Here is a 19493-nt window from a genome sequence, read left to right as displayed (position 1 = left end):
GTCTCTTAAAGAACAAGAATCATACTTTTCAGAGCCACTTTCAAGCCTAGTAAGTGGCCAACAAAGAGGTTTTCTGTGGAACAGCACAATTTTAAAGATTATGAGCTAACCCACTAATCCCGCTCCATGATACATTTCACTGCTTCAGGTTTTTTACATTTATATAAAATATTCTCCAAACTTGGTACATCTTCTGCCTTTTGATCATATTTGGATAACAAATTGTCTTGCCGTGCAATTGATACACAGTTTATACGAAATGGTTCAACAAAGTAGTTCAATTTCATAAAACAGTTGACATACTTTAATTTCTACCACTGCTTTTGAGGCCAGAAAGTCTGTATGAGTCATTTTAAAGCAATGCCACTCCTATAAAAAAAAACAAAAACAAAAGAACAACTTGACAGATAGAAATGAAAAAATGTTTTCTCTGAGCAATGTTGTTGTGAAACATGCAATCATGCCCACTGTCATGGAGCAGAAGAAGCGCTATGAGGTCTGCATTCAGTGCCTCTGGGATGCTGAGGAGACATCACTCCAAACTAAATGTGGCAGCTCAGATAGATGTTGATTTATGGTGCCCCTCTTGCCCTCTGCACCTCTATCTGTCTTCACCATCAGGCTGCATTTGCAAAGTTTGTACTCAATATGAAGTGCCAACCACCCATGCAGTCCCTTTCACTGAGTCAAGTGCATGGGGTTGTGGATCGCAGCGGTGATAGATCACTGATACCACAGCGGCCAGCCTCATAAATATATCTCTGCAGTTTCAATCAAAAATTTGACTATTCCGATTTTTTATTTGCATAATCAACGTTCCACCTGAGTTGTGCACACAGCATTGACAGTTTCACTGTGCATTATACAGGTAAGCTACATATTTGTTGTGCCTGGTGATGGTGCCTATTTTGTGTTCATCTTGTCAGTCAAAATCATGACTCACACTCTGGGCTGCAGAGTTGGGTAAAAGCTTTATCCTCAAATGAGCTTATACAACCATCAACACAGATATAAGAGCAAACAAAGCCATGCTGTGCTGAAGCCAGCTGGAGAATTGACTGATGTTCAAATATGGTAGACAGACATGGTTAGACAGGCTGGAGTTTTTCCAAACTACCCTTGTTTTCACTTCCAATTTTAAACCAATTAGTCAATCGTTACTGACCACAGTTCAGCAGCCTGATGCAGTCGCGGCTTTATAATAGCGATTCTTCACATGTCACCGTCCACATGTGGTAGTTGTTAAGATCATGTCCAAAAAGCTGTCCAACCAAGCACATGGTTTTCTGTATGCAACCTTTAATAAAATATGTTTAAATGTCACAAACAACTAGTATATCCTTTGAAAACTGCACAGTACATTAACAATGTGTAACAGTTTAAGTTGAGACATTCATAGAACATTCATAAAAATCTATGCATGGATTACAGAACAGGCCTACCAGGCCCAAGGGTCCAAAGTGTCTGGGTGCGCCTGGCCCTCACTTGCAAAATGTCACTCAAATCAATATGTACCAACCAGGAAAACACTCAAAATGACCACAATGAGATACAAAAAGACCACGAAGAGTCACAAAAAAACTGCAAAAACCTGGCAAACTACAAAGCAACACAAAAAAAGACTAATATCTTCTTAGAGACACAAAATTACTTCAATAAGATGCAAAACCACCATAAAGACTCTGTTTCTAGCTCCTGTGTGGGAAAGGTGGTGGGCCATAGAAGGCCCCACCACCTGTGCCCAGTGGCCCCATGTCTCATAATAAACTAATGCATAAATCTACTACAAAACCTTTAGTGCAAGCAAAACATAATGCAGCATGTCCACAGCAGTCTGGAACAGTTAATGTGCTTTTAACATCTAATTTTAGCTCTTTCTTCATGTACCTCTAACAGTATGTTGTGTGCATTTATGCATTTCTTGCAATGAACTGCCTCTTCATTCTGCAACTTGAGACTTTATACTGGTCAGCAATTTAGTTTCCACTGTTCTCCTCATGTTTTACAAACTATTTAATTTCTCTGGCTTCCTGAAAGAAGACTAATGCATAGTGATGGTCCATTAAGGTGAATGTGGTGATAATTTTACAGTGAAACCCCCAAGCAGGCAGTTGCAGATGAGGATTTGCTTTTTGTGTTTCCGGTAGTTTGTTTTAGTGACTGTCTACTTAGTCAACATTAGGGTGTCATTTTCACCAAACTTCTGCTGCAAGCCTGAAACCAAAGTCGCAGTTGAAGTGCTCTGCTGTCTAAAATGGTATTTAGGCATATACAGTTTTGGGGTAAGTTGTGTTTATCAGACAACAAATGCCAAATGCATGCTCCTACTAAATTGCTATTCAAGTCACTGGTTGACTGTCAAGACTGGTCCCACCCTTTAAGCAATGAGAGTCACGCATAATCTTCTTTTACAATGCTGATTCTGTCAAAAGAGATTACAGGGAAGGGTGTATTGCTATTTTTGCCGCAAACAAATAATTAATGGTGTGAATCTGGGTGTTCTGCAAGGTTTTAGATTAGCAGTGGTGGGAGTACTGTAGTGGCACCAGTGTAAAATATCACCTCCGCTGCCAAATGTATCACCATCTGCCCTCCCTCTCTCCATGCAAATCACTTTTGCTCCAAGCGCAGCCTTGGCAGCCAAAGCATTGCATGGTGGAATATACCAAAGACAGAGCAAATGAATACCATTAGTGGTGTTTTACTGTAGAATGCTTTCAAGTTCTGCTGCATTGCACTGCGAGAAATGAACATAGACTTAAACTAAATGTCTTACTTTTCTCACTTCTTAAAACTTGTCAGAAAACTGTAGCTCATATAGCTACCTGCTAATTTTAATCCGAAAAAGTAGATTCTGTCTCATAGAAATAAAAAGGTCAACCTTAAAAGCAACAAAATGACCAGGGTATGTCCTGGGGTAAGTGGATTTAGAGACTACTTTTATCAAATGTTATCTAGCCTTCGCTAATTTAAACAACATTTGTCACAATGGAACAGTGTACAAACAGAGGTTGTTTGAAGTTAAGGAAAAGAAATATTTTCTCTGCCGGCTGCACCCTCTTTGGCATTTTTTTCGAGGGGAAACATACACTTGTGTCCCGCTGACAAACAGAATAAAAAAGATTTGAACAGAGAACCCAAGAAAACACCATATGTTAATACCTAAAACAACTCTACAGAGAGCCATCTAATAGTTGGTGCCAGAGACTTACTGGGGCTGAAATTCAGTCTGGGACTCTGAGATGGAGAGAGTATTTATGGGAGCACACAAAGGGCGCAAGCAGAAAATCTCTTGGCAGTAATTTTAACACTAATACAGTTTTTGAGGTATAAAGAGGACCTGATGAGCCTGAAGACCTTAAAGACACTTTAGGATATCTTGTTGACATCTGGCTCCTCAGTTTGTAGAAGCACGTTAACACTGTACTCAGTCAAAGCAAGACCAGGCCGGGCAAACGTTGCAACAGTATACTACCAACTAGAGTTAACTTCTGTATCAAAATGTGCACAGTAAATTAATAGAGTTAATTTAGACATGCATGCACACTAAGGTGCTGAATGTTTTTCAATATAAAAAACTACAGTTTAGTCCCATAAAAAACACTGTGTGATAGAGTGTAAATAAAACAAGAAGCTTATCATCAAAATCAAAGTAATCAAGTATTTGGAGACACAACCAACCAACTGCCAAGGTATACGTTCCTATACTTTCTCAAAACCCTCAAATCAAAGGGAGATTGTCCTACCTCACATCACCAGCCGGAGCAGTCCAACAGGCATCAGTGGCCGGGCAAACAGAGCCACAGCAGCCTTTGGTCCTTCCACCATGGGAAACATCTGTTGAAAAAAATAAATAAATGAAAAATCAGCTTCATCTTGCATTCTTTCTTTCTTTATTTATTTATTTGCTTTTGAGCTCCTATTTTTTCTGAACGGCCCATTTCTTTTTAATTTCCTGTCTTCTCTCTTTTTTACCAGTTTTGCTTATTGCATTAACCACAAAAACTCCAGATGGATGGAAACTCTTCTTAATGAAAATGACTGAGCTAATCAGATATCAACAAAAACGAGGACCAGTCCAAATTGGGAGGGCCACTCAGAGTTCAGGCCACTCAGGGCTCTATCGTACGCTCAGCGCAAGGCGATGTGGCAAGTTGTGTGTGTTGATATGCGTCATGGATGTCTCTTGGACATTAATGAGGGCACATTACAGGATGTAAGAAGGGGTGAGGCTGACCTGTGTGTGCTGATGTCAGTTAACCCAAATATGCCAGCAGCAACACGTGCACTGAGAGATCGGCTGGCTCCTCCCATTTCTGCTTGATTTTTCTGCTGAGTGGCGAGCTTTGTTTACCCCTCTTCCTCTTCACATCATTGTACACTTTTCTGCATTGTAAGGCCGTTCTGGAGGTTCCACAAAATGATTGAACCTGCACCGCTACTTCCTCTCACGCGTGCTTTACCTCTGCTGCTTTTGTGGACATCTGCTGCTTCCGCAAATTATCTGCTCGCATGCCCTCACCTCACGCACAAGCAGATCAGTTTCTTCAGCAGAACACTTCTCGCATCTGTAATTCGCCAAACCCACCATTTAGATTGCAATCCGCCAATTCCTGGCGCACCTGGTTTTTAAAGGGAATAGGAGATGATGCACGGATTGGTTAATTCATGTTCTGGCCAAAACACACCCATGACTAATTAAGAGTCTAAATACAACCCCTCTGCGCTGTGCGCTGCACCTGGCACCCAAGCTATGTGCCGTTTAACTGGCAAAATGGACTTTGGCATGCCCTGAACGCATTTGTGCCATGTGCTTTAGAGCATGCACTATAGATTGTCTAAATAGGGCCCTCAGAGTTTGAGATTGGCCCGATGTGACATGCAGTGCTCCGCTTTGCAGTACTTCTGCAGCTGTGAAGGCCAGGCTGAACAATGGCCAAGGACCAAAAAGTCACTACTTACATCAGAAATTGAAAGAACAAAAACAAAAAAACTAACCATTCGGTAGTCTTCCCGAAATTCCTGATGGCCATCCTGCCCGTGGTTGGTAAAAAGACACTAAATATCTACTGCTTTAAGTGACTCCACCAACACAATGCCGCAACATTTCATCTTCACATCATTGTAGTTTATTGTACTATAGCTCTTACTGAAACTTAACATGTTCTAATCATTTAAAGATTATCTCTTGCTGTCTTTTATACCAAACCATATAATGTGGTGTTTACACATTGTTCATTTTCAAATGACCACACTTAGCTTTAAGAGGCAATGTCACTTTTTCACCAACAGGGAATATGACGCTCCTTAGAGAAATTAGTAACAGCAGACTATGAATTAATTTCATTTTGGTGGAACCAAACTAAAGTTATAATTGGATTTCTATTCTTTTCCTTCCTTATCTTAAAGTTATTTTAATTTTATTTTCTACATTTCTTTCTCAGTAACTTGACTATCAGAAACAGGTTCTCTCATTGTCAGCAGGTGCTTGAAAATCACTGGATTACCTCAAAGAAATCTCAGACAGCTGTACTCCCAGCAGGTTTCAGACCCAGGTAATATTAAATGAGTTCTATAAACTACACAATGAATTTAACAATCTCCAATTAGAAGAGATCGTTCTGGTAACCTCATGAAGGACACGGTAAGGAAAAACGCCTTGTTACCAGAAACATATTCAATGTCAGTATTGCGTTTGACTAAATTTGTGTTGGATAAATATTGGGTACAATTGCAAAAGATCCTGACCCTCTTTATTTAAATAAATAAAAATGTCTATAAAACATTATTTATAGCCCTTAGGGCAAATCTCTGTTTGTTGCAGTATGTTGTGGTAATTAACCACCATGCTGTGTATGTGTTCTCTGTTTCCCTGAATGTCTTCACTCCTCTGCAAAGCACCATGGCCTTTGCATGCCCCCCCACCCCCAGCAGGTGGGCATGTGTCCTCGCTCTGTTATCTCCGTAGTTATTCATGGCAGCAGGTGCTCTCTCTGACATTTGTGGGGCGGGTCTTCAGCCTTTGTCTTCCAAGTCCTGGGGGAGTGCAGCAACCATGACTTTACTGCACCTGATCCCCTGTACGGCATATGCATTTGTCCATTACTCTCCCACCCTCCCCTGCTCGTGTCACTGCTCCAGTGCAGGACACTGATTATGTAAACTAGAGGATGGCATGATTAGCATGCAGAGAGGCACAGGAACTCCTTCTGTATTTTCATATGAAAGAAACTTTCTGGAACAAAGTTCAACATCAGAGTGGTAGATTAATGTAATTTCTGCTTTGATGTTTATGCTCAGCATTCCTTTGAGACGAACTGGGCGGTGGTGGAAGAAGGGACTCTGGAGACAGGAGCTATTTGATTTATCCCACCACTTAGCACAGCATTTCATTAACACACCACAACTGACTTGGGAGTCTTGTCCAGACTTTTACCAGTAAATGGACACATTGTCCCATATTGCACACCTGTGCCTCTAAACCAGGTATGGGGGGGGTCTTTTATATATTGTTCATTGTTTTTCTTATTATAAAAGAACAGTGTAAGCACAAAGGAATGTTTTTTCTTCCTTTTATGTGCATGCATCTCTGTATATGTATGCATGTGTATATGCTTTGATCTGAGGCATCGTGAGTCATTGTTTATCCAGCGGCTGACTATTCTACTTAAAGAGTTAAGAGACAACATCCTTACAGGAGTCTTAACTGCTGTTGTTCCAACAAATTTACCAAAGCGATTACCTAATTTTAACCTATTTAGAAAGGATACATACAAATTAAGAGAGAAGCTGTTTCAAATGCAGTTAACCAGAGGATTTGCTAAATATCTAATATTTGGTGCACTGCTTTTGCATGTACTAGTTTTTTAAATAGTACATTGCAACTAAAAAAAAATATATTGTATATGCATCTATATTTGGTGCAAAATTGTTTTGGAGTAGTGACTATTATTATGGGGAATCCATTTTAAAGATTATGAATAAACCCCTTTCTCTTTGTTGTCTTCATATCATTAATAATATATAACATTTCTCGATGCAATCAGCGACTTCACTTTGCTTTTTGATACCTTGCTGAGATCAGCTGTGGCATCCAGGATCCTGTGTTAGATGTGATTCTTGTCATGAAGAAGCCATACTGTGATGATGGCCTGTAGGGATCAGAATATTAAACTGATTCATGAACTGGTTGAAAGACTCATGTGATTCCACATGAAATCAAGAGCAATGTCCTCAAGGAGCTCATTCAAAGAACTTTGTAAGATGAAACACCATACAACATATGGTATTTGATAATGTGTTTTATAACTGTCTGAAATAACAGCATCTTCGACTGTGAATTCTCAGCTTTCTAATGTTTTTTCTGTTTCTCACAACATCCGAATAATAGGCATGCAGACAAAAATTAACTAGAGTAAGTCTGTTTATATGAAAAATATTGTTAGTTTTTGACCTTATGTGGGATTTTATGGTACCCAGTCAAATACCAAAGCTCTGATTTGGTAACACCTCTGAGCTAAGCTGCCAAACTAAAGAATCCCTGTTGTACCTTTGTTAAAATTTGATTTGCAATGTTTTAATGGTAAACAGTTGCTTCTTGACACATCCAGCAGTTTCTGCACTGGCAAATGTAAGACCAGTATCAACCCTCCTTCTAATTCTGTTTGGGTTTTTTTTAAATAATCTACCAACTCCTAATGAAAATATCTTTAGCTGTTAAATGCTTCACTATATGTTGACCAGTCCCCAATTTTGTCTGATTGCAGTTTGGTGCTGAGTAGTTAATGTACAGTGGGATTTAAAACTTTTTTGCCTAAAACAGCTGATCCTGAAATTGACACTTTTGACAAATTTTCACCAAATTAGTTCTGATTATTGAACTGGCTCTGTTTTTAGGATTTTTGGAACCTTGCTGCTATCTAGCGAACCAGCCAGTGTTGAGTGGAATCACTGTATTCAACACAAGGTTATGTAAAATGCACAGTGGAAGTAAAATGTAGCCTATGCAAGATAGTGTATTGCACTGTTTAACTGTTAGCATTTTTCTGTTATGACAGATATTTGTTTTCATCCAAAAAACAACAAAAAAAACAAAACAAAACATGCATTGAGAAATATTAATGAAAAAAACTCCATCCTCTTTCCTGGCCTGTAGAATATGAATACGCCCACTGATGTTGTCATGGTTTGCACTTCAGGTCAAGGAAAATCTGATTTTTCTTTTTTTTTTTTTTAATTTCATCTAAGAATCAACTTTTCAGGTTCAGAACCAATTTATTTTGGGCCAAAATGCTCTGAACTGTTCAAAATTAGGTGCTGGACCAGGAACAATACCCATTCTATGTTGGAGAAAAAGTTGCATATGAAAGCATGAGAGTGAACCAAAACAGCTGAACAGTTAATTAAAACTTAAAGTACTGTAAAGAGGAAGAGAGTTGCACATTTGGGTAACAATCCTCTGTTGGTTCATCCGTACGAGCAAACGCTTTTACATTGTCTCATTGTTTTCACATTGTCATTTGATGCATTGTTTTTATAAAATCTTTTACAGCCACTTAAAGGAACAATAATTGCATTATTCATGTAAATGTTCCACCATGGATAAAAGCATGCATCCACGAACGAGGGAGATTTCTTTAAAAATAGTTTAAATTACTTTGAAAAAAAAAGCTTATCCTTAATAAGCAATAATTTTACAAAAAGAGGAAGAAAAAAACCAAAAAACAAACAGCGCAGTGTGTTCATCTATGTTAGCAAGATCTGTCTTTTTGGGGCTGATAGTAGTTTCTTTAGGGAAAACTGCCTCTGTGAAATGAGAGAAAACACTGCATGGTGTACTGATACCTGCTTGACTGATAAACTATTTGAACCCAAAACTGTAATACAGCTATAACAAGATTCTGATCCCTGCAAAGATAGTCTAGTCACTTCCCACAGAATCTGAACACAAAATAGCAAAAAGGATCAGCCAATGAAGATTTCACTCTCTCTTGCAGCTTAACTCAGCTTCTTTTCAAACTAACTTATAGTCCTTATCTGCTCTATGCCACATTCCATCCCTCTTATTCCTTCCCATATCCCTCTCCTCTCTTCCGCTGATCCAGCATCTCAGCATCTCCCCCTCCCTCTGTCTGTTCACCTCCATCCCTCCATACCCTGTCCCTCCATCCATGCCAGCTTCTCTGACACCCTGCATTACTCTAGCAGCAATGGGCACTACTGTTGGACGGCTTCCCAGCGCCGGACGTCCTCCAAGGGGAGAGTCAGTGTGTCACAGCAGATTAATGCCTTGCTCGCTGACTGATCAACTCCCGCCGGTCTGGAACCTGAGTCTACTGTGGCGTGGCCCAGATAGGGAGGTGATGCTATCCAGACTCATTGCCACTCAGGTGGTCTGGCCTGGGAAAGTGTGATCTATACATTTAATCTTCCAGACAGTGTCACAATGGAGCAGCGGGATGCTGTTGTGGAAAAGGCTTTGACAGGTCTGAGAGCGGAGGAGAGCAGTGAGTGGGAGGTAATCAAGCTAAGTGGCTGTTTATGAAGAAAGAAAACGGTGCGGTCACTACTTATGTGATTTAACTGCAAATGCAACATAAACATTGTGTATTTAGTGAACGCGTATGAGCAGCTTCCTGAATAAATATACTGCCTTTAAGCTCCGTCTCGTTTTAGTGTGATGCCTGTCTCACAATATGAGCAATATGCCCGCATATTTAAAACTATTCATCTTTTATGGCAGTGCTAAGGGGTTTAAGAGAGAGAGAGAAGAGATATATGTTTCACCAATCATTAACTCATTAACTATATGGCATTATCAACCTGTCTGTCCCATTCAGGATATAATAGGTTTTGACATACAGAAAAATGAACACCTGTGCATGTTTCAATCACTTATGAAATTACAACCTCAGCAGGCCTGTCTCTTCAAGACCCTTATTAACCGTAAAGGAAAGTGACACGGAAAACATGAAAATTCTCATATCTAAAAAGCTGCCGCAATAATAAAATAATAGGGGGTCATCTATAATCGGCCCTCACCTCAAGATGATGGTGTCTTTTCAAACTCAATTACACATTAGCAGGGCAATTTCTTCCTTTATCTATCACACTTCATCAACTAGGGCTTGGCTGCATACTCTATCCTCCTCATTAGCAATCACTCCATCACTCACTAATAATGGCCTATCAACACTGTCTCAATGACCAAAGTTACAGCTGGGGAGAATGAAATATTAACTTATGAAGTTAACCCAGGGTCGTGTTTCAACATTGTGAAATTAGATCAGATTTAGTCAAATATCATCATAAATCAAATATGAAGGGGACTTGAGAACAATCAAAGTAGTTCAAAAAATAATCAAAAAGAAAACACAAGCTTTTAAGCTGCCCTCACATGATAAGAATTGTTTTCTCCTCACTAACTGGGAGGCAGAACACGGATACCTGCAGAAGAGTTAAACAAAGCGCAGGTATATGTCACTTAGGAAACAACTTTTGCTGTTGCAGACCTCTTGTGGGTTAAACCTCAAAGAAGTTTTGTTTACAATGCATTTGAGTTTATTTCAAAAGAAGGCCCTGGCAATCGCCTTTCAGACAAGATGTTTGCGATACAAAGTAAACCGCCTGTCACTGTGTCTGCCTGGCATAGCTAACGTACATAAACACCTATGCTAACTTTTTCATTGGACTATGAATTTGCTGAATTTATAAACTTAATGCCTATTTTGCAACCCACTGATGACAGTGTAAGTAGCTAGAATTGAGCCTGATTGTTATTATTATTATTCATCCTGTTTCTCAGCTAAATCGGGCAACCAGGCATCACCTGACTTATCTGTCTGACGGGCCAAGTTTAGGCTGATGCTGGGGCAGGCCATTTTTGATAACAGCCTGGTGTGGCAGTACAAGCAGTCATATTTATTTTGCCCCATTCTGAGGAGGAATTCATTATGGTTGGAGTTATTTCTTCCTGTGTGCCATGTTTGGGCCAATGCTGGGCCAGGTCATGGATGCTACCTGGGAAAGCAGGTAAAACCATCTGACTGCTGACATTTTCCCATGTATTATTTTTCCTTGTTAGATTGCGGTATGTTTTTATTGTTGTGTTAAAATGTTAAGAAGGTTTACAAATGTAAACACAGGTATGAAACTGGGGAAACACATGTGTCACCTTCCCCTTGTCTCCGTTCTTATTTTGAATATATATTCACACACTGTTCCCTTTTGCTTATCTGTGCTCTTTTCTATTTCGTTAATCGTAAACGTCTCTTACATCTATTGTTGCACTTGTTTGTTTGTTTTTGTATTTCTTAAGGATAACTTTTTTATTTATCACTCTCGACTGCCCCTGCTTGCATGATGCGCAACTCATTCTGGCAACATCGTTTACAGCTGTTATCTCATTGGTTGCATTTTTAAAGGTCAGCACCAAATGAGGTCAAGTTGGAATAATTTGATCTTTGAGCGCTCTGTTGCAATTTCAAGCAGAGGACCATGCCAAGGGTAGCGCTTCCATCATGCTGGTCGCCACCACTCTCGCAATAGGAAAACTATCATAGCAAGTGCACAGTGGTTTTATCATTGATCATGTTTGGGTGACTTTAAAGGCATGGAGTGATTAAAAGTCTTACAGCAGACAGGACTCAATTATAACTGAAAAACTGGTCAATTCTGAGCATAGGAAGGACAATAAAAAGATTCATTTAAGACTGGTTTAACACACAGAAACAGCACATTGAGGGGAAAAGGGAAATAAGCAGGACCCGAGGCAGGCATCTTGGTTTGTGTGTCTCACCATTAGCATAAATGGATGCTGACTGCCTGCAGTCAGGACCAATACACTATCTATAAGGGCCCATTTCTCTCAAATTTACTTTGCCGCCGGTGTGACGGACGGTCGCTAGTCTTAGCAGCCTAAATCAGTTCACTTTCAAATACCTCTTCAGGCATGCCTGCCATAGCCTGAGGTGCATGCAATGAGTGTCACACCCCCCCTTGTCCTCTCCCATTACCCTCACAGATGCCATGGCAAATGGCTGGCTTGAGGACACGGGTCTGCTGTTTTGTATTCATGTCAGGATAGTGGAGTATTGAGAGTATCTGTTCAATACAAATGCCACGTGAGTAACATTTCCTTAGGTAATGACGATTTTAAAATGCGGTAAGAACAATAATCTGTCTGTCCATCTCTCTCTGAAACACACACACACAAACTCTCACACACACAGAGAGTAAATGCTCACATCTGCCAAGAAAGCACTTAAGCAAAACTGGCATGGTGAAATTTGATACTACTTGATTAGTGCTTTGCATAAGTATTGCGTTTTGTGCTTAAGGGCCACAAGCAATGTCAAATAGACACTTGAGAATCAACAGCTATTACTACGTCTCCTCACGTAAACCTAGTTTTCATCACAGCACCGATCTGTCCTCATGGGACCGTCCTGTTTTAGAGCAACTTAATCTATGCCCTTGATTCATTTTACGATGTACAGTAAAAAATGTGACACCGTCTTGTTGCGCTGTTTCTTCCACTGAGTCATTATCTCTCTGACAAAGTTCATATATTTTCTAGCAGAGTGGTCTGATGCTCAATAATGCAAATTAGTTCTTTAATCTAAGCCTCCCTTAAACTGATAATTAAATAAATGATTTATAGTTGCATGAGAGGCAATAACACTTTGCATGCAAAATATCCACCTGATTGGTTGGATGTGATGTGTTTCCTCAATATTTCCTATCAAACGAATATGATTTCAAGCTGCAGTCGTCTATAATTGGCATGAGTTCTGCACTGCAGAGTAGTTATGTCTGTTGCTTTCAAATTTAAACAGCAAAAGTGACTTTGATTCTAAAAGTGCTTCACATACACACTCTATTACCACTACTACTGCATCCTGGACTTCCCAAACAGGGATTTGTCTACTGTCTGAGCTAACCTTGTACTCCATTACGAGGTCAAGGCCCTGCACCTGCTTTTCCAGGTGTGAGGGAAGACCCTGATGATGCACTCCTAATGACTTGCCAGAAGGAAAGGGCACTCCATGCAGCTGCATACTTTACATCCAGGTAAAGGCTGGTCATTACCATCCATCTTCGTATAAGTCAGGATTTAGAGAGTATGCTTGCTGTTGGGCTTTCCTTGTTAGGCAGGAGATGTGTAATGAAGAAAACATGTGTTGATCACTGAACATGAGTGATGTCTTCTATGTCCATTTGGCCTGAGCTGGCGAGGCATGCAATGAAATTAATCAATCAGAAATGTTGGGGAATGTGCTGCAGTTATAGCATATTAAAATGTTGGAAACCAGTCAGAGTATGCAAGGGTCATCACTGCAGCAGAGTAATTGCTGAATTCCTTTCACCAGACTATGAAAAACAACAATATCTCTATATGCAGATGAACCCATTAAAAATGCTGCATACAGGCCCGTCATGATTTAGCACCACCAGTGGTACAGGTGCTGCTTCATCGGATAATATATATTTCAACTGAGTGATAAACAAGTGAGTTATTTTATTGTTTATTATCTAGATCAAAGCATTTTAAAGTGCTCATCAATTTATCAGGTGTCGACGATGCCAATGGAAATGCCCCAGTTTTCTGTTGGTGTAGGATCGGCTGTTGAACACGTTCACTTTATTTCAGCATATGCTCAGCCTGCCCTTCATTTCAGTCACTCTGGCTCTCCCTGACCTTTGTGTCCTTTCTATTCGACTTATATCAGGGAACAAAATTTGCTTGAGGCCCAAGACACCACAGCTTTTCTAAAAGACTGCAGCTATACTAATCCTAAGCAGAAAATCAATTCATGAATTAATTGTTGAGCATGTCTTGCAGATCAATCTTTCACTATTACCACAACGAGGGAACACTGGAGGCAGCATGTCTATTCATATCAGCCAGCAGCAAAACTGGAATGGTTTTAACCTGTTCGCAAATATGGACTAAATCAAATGCCAATATGCCTTGGGGTAGCATTGAAATGATATGGTATATTCTGTTAAATCATATATGTACATACCATACAAATAGATGTCGCTAGGGTTTTGATTTTTTGTTATTTGTTTTTCAATTAAATGCTTAATTCAAAATCTATTTTGCTAATTTACAGAATCCACACCTCTTGCTACAAAACCTTTCGAGTTTCATAACTCATTCCACCAATCAAAATATTTGACTTGTTCAGAAAAAAAGAAAAAAAACATAAAACATGATGAATAAATATATAAAAGACAGCATGAAGAAAATCATGCACACTGTTTTTCTTACTGAGGACAGATACCATGGCTTCATGTCCATGTTTATGTAGCCAACTAGAGCCTTGAATCACAGCATGTCCTTCGCCTCACTTCCCAGACTACAGACTACCTCAGCAGAAGGAGAGTGGGCAGTAGCTCCAGACAGGGACCCCCAGTCAGAAGCCGCAGCAACCTGAATTCAGCCAGTGAATACCCCAGCTCTGGGGGAACGGACACTCCGTTCCCCCAGACACTCCCTGCTGGACCAGCTATCAGGTTAGACCCAGTGCTGCTGCTGGCCACCAGCCTGCTCGCTGTGACACCCGGTGTTGCAGGGTTTGTGCTGGCTGAATTCAAATTGCTGCAGCCGCTGATCAAAGGTTTGACTTCGAGCTGTTGCCAGTTCTCCTCCCGAGAAAGCAGGCCACAGGCGAAGGGATATTGTGGTGGCTAGTGGTAGTTTGCTACTTGTCTCATTTGTTATCTGATAAACAGAGAGAGAAAGAGAGAGAGAGAGGCCCGGGAGGGCTGAGCAATTGTGCTGTGTGCAACTCTACAATTAAATAAAATTAAATAAATCAATGTATAGGAAACACTGGGTTACTGTATGAGGCTCATGCATATGCCCGTGGTCGACTGGTGGAAGGGGCTTGGGGCAGAGAGATGAGAGCTGCAGGAGGAGGGTGTATTTTCAAATCCTGACCCTTTTCCCAAATTTCTAGTGTTACACATCTTGAATTTTAAAGTTCAAACAACATCAGCACATCAACTGTTTTCTGATACAGATTTTGATCAAAAATCTGTTTTGGTTGGAGATATATTGACCAATATGAATTGAATTATGTATATTTTAGTTTCTTTATATAAAGCGTGTTTTTCTCAATGTACTTTGCAAATGCTGGGATTTCTTTGATGCGGAAACTGTGATGTGCACATTCTAATCTATGTTTTTGCCCCGGGATTTGGCTGGAGAAGCTGACAAACACTTCAATCTCCCAATTTAAGAAAAGCCATTAACATTGTCTGCCCTACTTTATGGTGATATAAGGCAGAACAAGACCGTGGCATTTCAGAGATGACTGACGCAGTTGTTTTTCCTAATCTGTTTCCTCTGTCTTGTTACGAAACAACAACTTCTGTTCATCAAATGCGGGTCAAAAGTTCAGCCTGCATGTAGCCAAGTTCACAGTTACCACAGGGCAGCAACATGAATTTCATAGTGCAAACAAACATCTAACCAACCACAAACTCCAGCTCTTCATCTGTCATTCCCACAGCAAGGTCAAAGAATGCTTTCGCCTTTCTCCACATATTCCTCTTCCTCTGATCTGACCTTCAACCCTCCTCTCTCTGAATCACTGTTCACTTGTCTACTTCTCTGACACTCAGGATCGCCTCACACTGTTCATCTCTCTGTTTGCACCCTGACCTGTTCTCTTCAGCCCAAACTCATCTCTGGTGACAACACCCGATTGACATTAACGACACTACAGAAAAGAAAGGTTAATTAAGACCAAATGTTCCCTGCCCATTCCTCAGCACCATCTGCTGTGCAGGTCCAGTCAAACAGACACAGAACTGACAGTTCCCACTGCAGTAACGAAGTGTGTATGTACTATCTACATGCATATCTCTTCCAAAAAACACTGAAATTTACAAAAGCTGAAATACATCTATATTTCTTTTCTTCATATAAATAAAACAACTAGCTGGTAAAAAAAAAAAACAAGGGTAAATTCACACAAATACCCCTTTCTCACCAAAATTAACACATGCAAATGGGGTTTTCAAAAACAGGTAAACCTGCTAAAAATAGTTTGACGTTTCCCATTGCCAACAGAGCAGAGCTTGTACACCTCCCTGCAACCGACAGGGGTGTTTTTTTTTATTTGTGTTTGGTTTTGTTTTGGTGTGTCGGACGGAAAAAGTTAAACCATTGAAAGTGACATGGACCGAGGACTGTGAAAACTTTACAGTGGTTACTTCTCTTTATATCTCTTATGTATTCAGTCTCTCTTTCAAACTTGGTGCAGACTAAATTGGATCGATGTTTTAGCTCTGCTTGGGAGGCGATGGACAGTATTTAATGGCGACGCATTATTGCATCTCGCCAGTTAAGGAGCTTAAATTATCGCCTTCATCCAGGTGTTGCGTTTCCATCAATGCTGATCAGAGCTGGAGGTGATAAATACCTGACACGAATGTAAATAATGATTGTTCTTATTCCCATTGCATTGAAAAGCTGGGGGTTAGCGGGGTTTTATGCATGGAAATGAGGTTTAAATGTGATCAAGTACATGCATGCATCTACAGGTTGCCCCTTTTTGTCAAGTGGCATGAACAATTCTTAAGCTCTTGTTTTGGCTCATGACCAATATTTTTACTAAATCTTCCCCAAGTCTGTGAAGTTATTGAAAGTTAGGAATTTCTCTGCAAGAGGCCACTCCAATTGTCACCCCCTCCCTATTAGCCAACTGGCATGACCACAAACATACACCTTCATACACTCGACCTAAATGCCAAATTTTAGCCTCTGATGGCAAAAACTTTGGCCACCAGATTGTAGAATTTTTTTTGTGGATAACCAATAGACTGGCCGATAGAGTGAGCTATAGAGCTGCTGTTTGCAGCTGCAGACATTATTAACTCCATATGTCTGTGTTATTAAATTCACAATAATTTCTATCAGGGTAAATCTAACACCGTATTAAGACCTGACAGTTGCATTTTGAACATACATGTAATCCAGTGTAGAAACTGATAGCATCTTTTTCATTTACTCATGCACTGGTGAACCCATGGCCCTATGGTAATGCAGGAATCTGCACATTACTGATAACCTTGAGGAAAGACAAGAGAGAAACCATTAACTTTAATAAAAATCTCATAAGGATCTAAGGTTTTTCTATTTGATATAATTTACTGATTGTGTCTCAAGCAATTTTTTTCCCCAAGTTTTTTTTTAACCTTTTCTAGCTGTAAAAATGAAGGATTTCAAATTGACAAAAAGTGTTTGTCACTTAATTTGTGACAAAAAAGCAGCTGGATGTGGGTAAATATTTGTTGATGTCATGACTAAGTAGCTGTCAGGTTACTTAAGCAGTCCAAACAAGGCTGCGGGGTGCAAAACCTCGGCAAGCTCAGAAGAAAAGAAGGTTGCAGTAAAACACATAAACAAAGTGATGACAAACATCTAAATATGGAGACTAGAGGGGATTTCAAACTCTCTTTATCTTCACTTTCATTCTCTCTCTGTCTTTATCTCCATTGGGATTCTCTGCTTTGATCTTTGAACCTGTAAAATTCACACGCAGAGACGCTCTTGACAGTAAGAGAGGAGTGTTGTGCAAAGGCAAAGTGAGGGGGTGAGTGGAGGATTATATATGCAGAACATGGACGTCAAGGGCAGAGGAGGCAGATACAGCTGGAGGCAGCCTATCTGAATATGGGTAGCTTTGGAACTGCTCCTAAACTAAACAACGATGTTGCAAATGATGAAATGATAGAGTGAGCACTTGTAAATGCATCAGGAACAATTCTAGCCCACAGTGCATCACAGCTGTGGACATGTGGTAGGCATCTTTTTTGGTCTGTATCCAATAAACAGGGTTGAGACACAATAAATAAAACACTTCATGAAAAAGTGATAAGAACTAGAAAGAACTAGAACTAGAAAAGTGCACTCAGAAGGGTGCATATCTACAGCTGGTAGCCATCCTGACCGATTGTGGACACTATAGACCAGGGCTGTCCAAACTTTTTTGAATGGGGGCCACATTAGATAATGTCGAAAAACCTGAGGGCCACCTGCTTTTGCTAATAATGGGTTATTAAAAAAGAGAAATCAGATACAAACAACACAAATGCAATATTTCCATCTTTAAGTGAAAAAGCAAACAACTTCCCACCGCCCCTGAAAGACACAACCCTCACTGTCGACTTTATGCTTCTTTGCAATGGCCGTGTCTGCTACACTGCAGGAAATATCTAGTCATAGGTAACAGTTAGTGAGCTTCTTTACCATCGGTTCATTAAAAACAAATTAGTTTTTCCAACATAGTTCCTACCTGGTAAATGTTTACAGACTGTATGATTGTATTGCCTTGTTAGTCTGAGGTTAATGAAAATAAATGCAAAGTGATCTTTGCTTAATTAACCAGTATTGTGTTAATCATATAGTATATTTAAAAAAAACAAAAAAAAAACAAGACAAAGATAGTTTAAAAATTGGTCTTTGGGCCATGATTGGTCCCTAAGCTGGACTTTGGACATGGCTGCAATAGACAATCCTTGTTTTACACTGCAGCACATTTTAGAAGCCAATAAAAATACTCACCCAGTCAATTTTTGGCGACTTTTCCTGCTAATATGGCACTCTGTAATATGGATGCAATTCAAGTATGCAGATGAATGTATTTTTAATAACTGTAAAACAGCCACAAATCTTTGATCCATGCCATTCATAACTGAGCTTTCAACAGTTTTCAATTTGTCCGTGGGCTATAGCACAACAAAGTGGGAAATATAAACAAAAACAATTAAAACAGACACATAAAGGGATCATTTAACTGGATAGCCTGCTTACTTACTTATGGTAGAGGCACAAATATCAAGAAAAAATGGCAGAATCAGCAAAATCTGCCTGGAAAAATTGTACCTCCTGGCTTCATTACAGTCAAGATGGTGGTGGAGATAACAAAAACAGGGACTGATTCATCTTGTCACGTACCTAACTTCAAGGGATCATGACATGCCAAGTATGAAATTAATCTGCAGATGCACCAGTTACAAAATAAGTCCACACTTTTACTATGAATGCCTTTTTTGAGCCATGACTAAGGCCAAAATTTGCTCTTGCAACAGACAAGGTTGGGCTTGTTGTTTTTAGTTGAGCCATTTTAGGAAAACTTGTTGTCCCTACTGGAGTCCGCAGACAGACAGATACACACAACCAACTGCATTATCTCCTCTAAGCGCACTCATAGGGGAAATTAAAAAAAAGCTACAACATTTCACTGATGTTTATCTTTTTTGCTTGGCAAAAATCAGTTTATAAATCTTTGTAACTTGAAAATAAAGTGGATGTTAATTAATTAATTTAGTTCAGATGCTTTACTGTTTCGTTTCCACAAGTTTTTAGGTAAATTGACTATTGGGGTGTCCTCCCTAGATTAAAGAGCTACCTAAAATATACTGCAATTCATTCATTCAATTCATTTATCAGCCAAATGGGGTTTTCACAAAACCTG

The 19493-nt window shown here is 39.8% G+C and overlaps 1 long non-coding RNA gene across 1 annotated transcript in view; it reads right to left on the bottom strand.

Moving 5' to 3' along the window:
- The window catches only part of LOC148189158 (uncharacterized), a 47032-nt gene that overhangs the window by 14183 nt on the left and 13356 nt on the right, over positions 1 to 19493 (bottom strand). The window contains exon 2 of the long non-coding RNA XR_015776882.1: positions 3747 to 3837. This is a non-coding gene — a long non-coding RNA (uncharacterized LOC148189158). The remainder of the gene's footprint in view (positions 1 to 3746; positions 3838 to 19493) is intronic.

This window comes from Plectropomus leopardus, chromosome 7, assembly GCF_026936395.1.
Source record: "Plectropomus leopardus strain MGB_pleo_1.0 chromosome 7, ASM2693639v1, whole genome shotgun sequence".
In the NCBI taxonomy this organism is placed as follows: domain Eukaryota; kingdom Metazoa; phylum Chordata; class Actinopteri; order Perciformes; family Serranidae; genus Plectropomus; species Plectropomus leopardus.
Note: the sequence above shows the minus strand (reverse complement) of the source record. Positions and strands in the feature narration are given on the sequence as shown.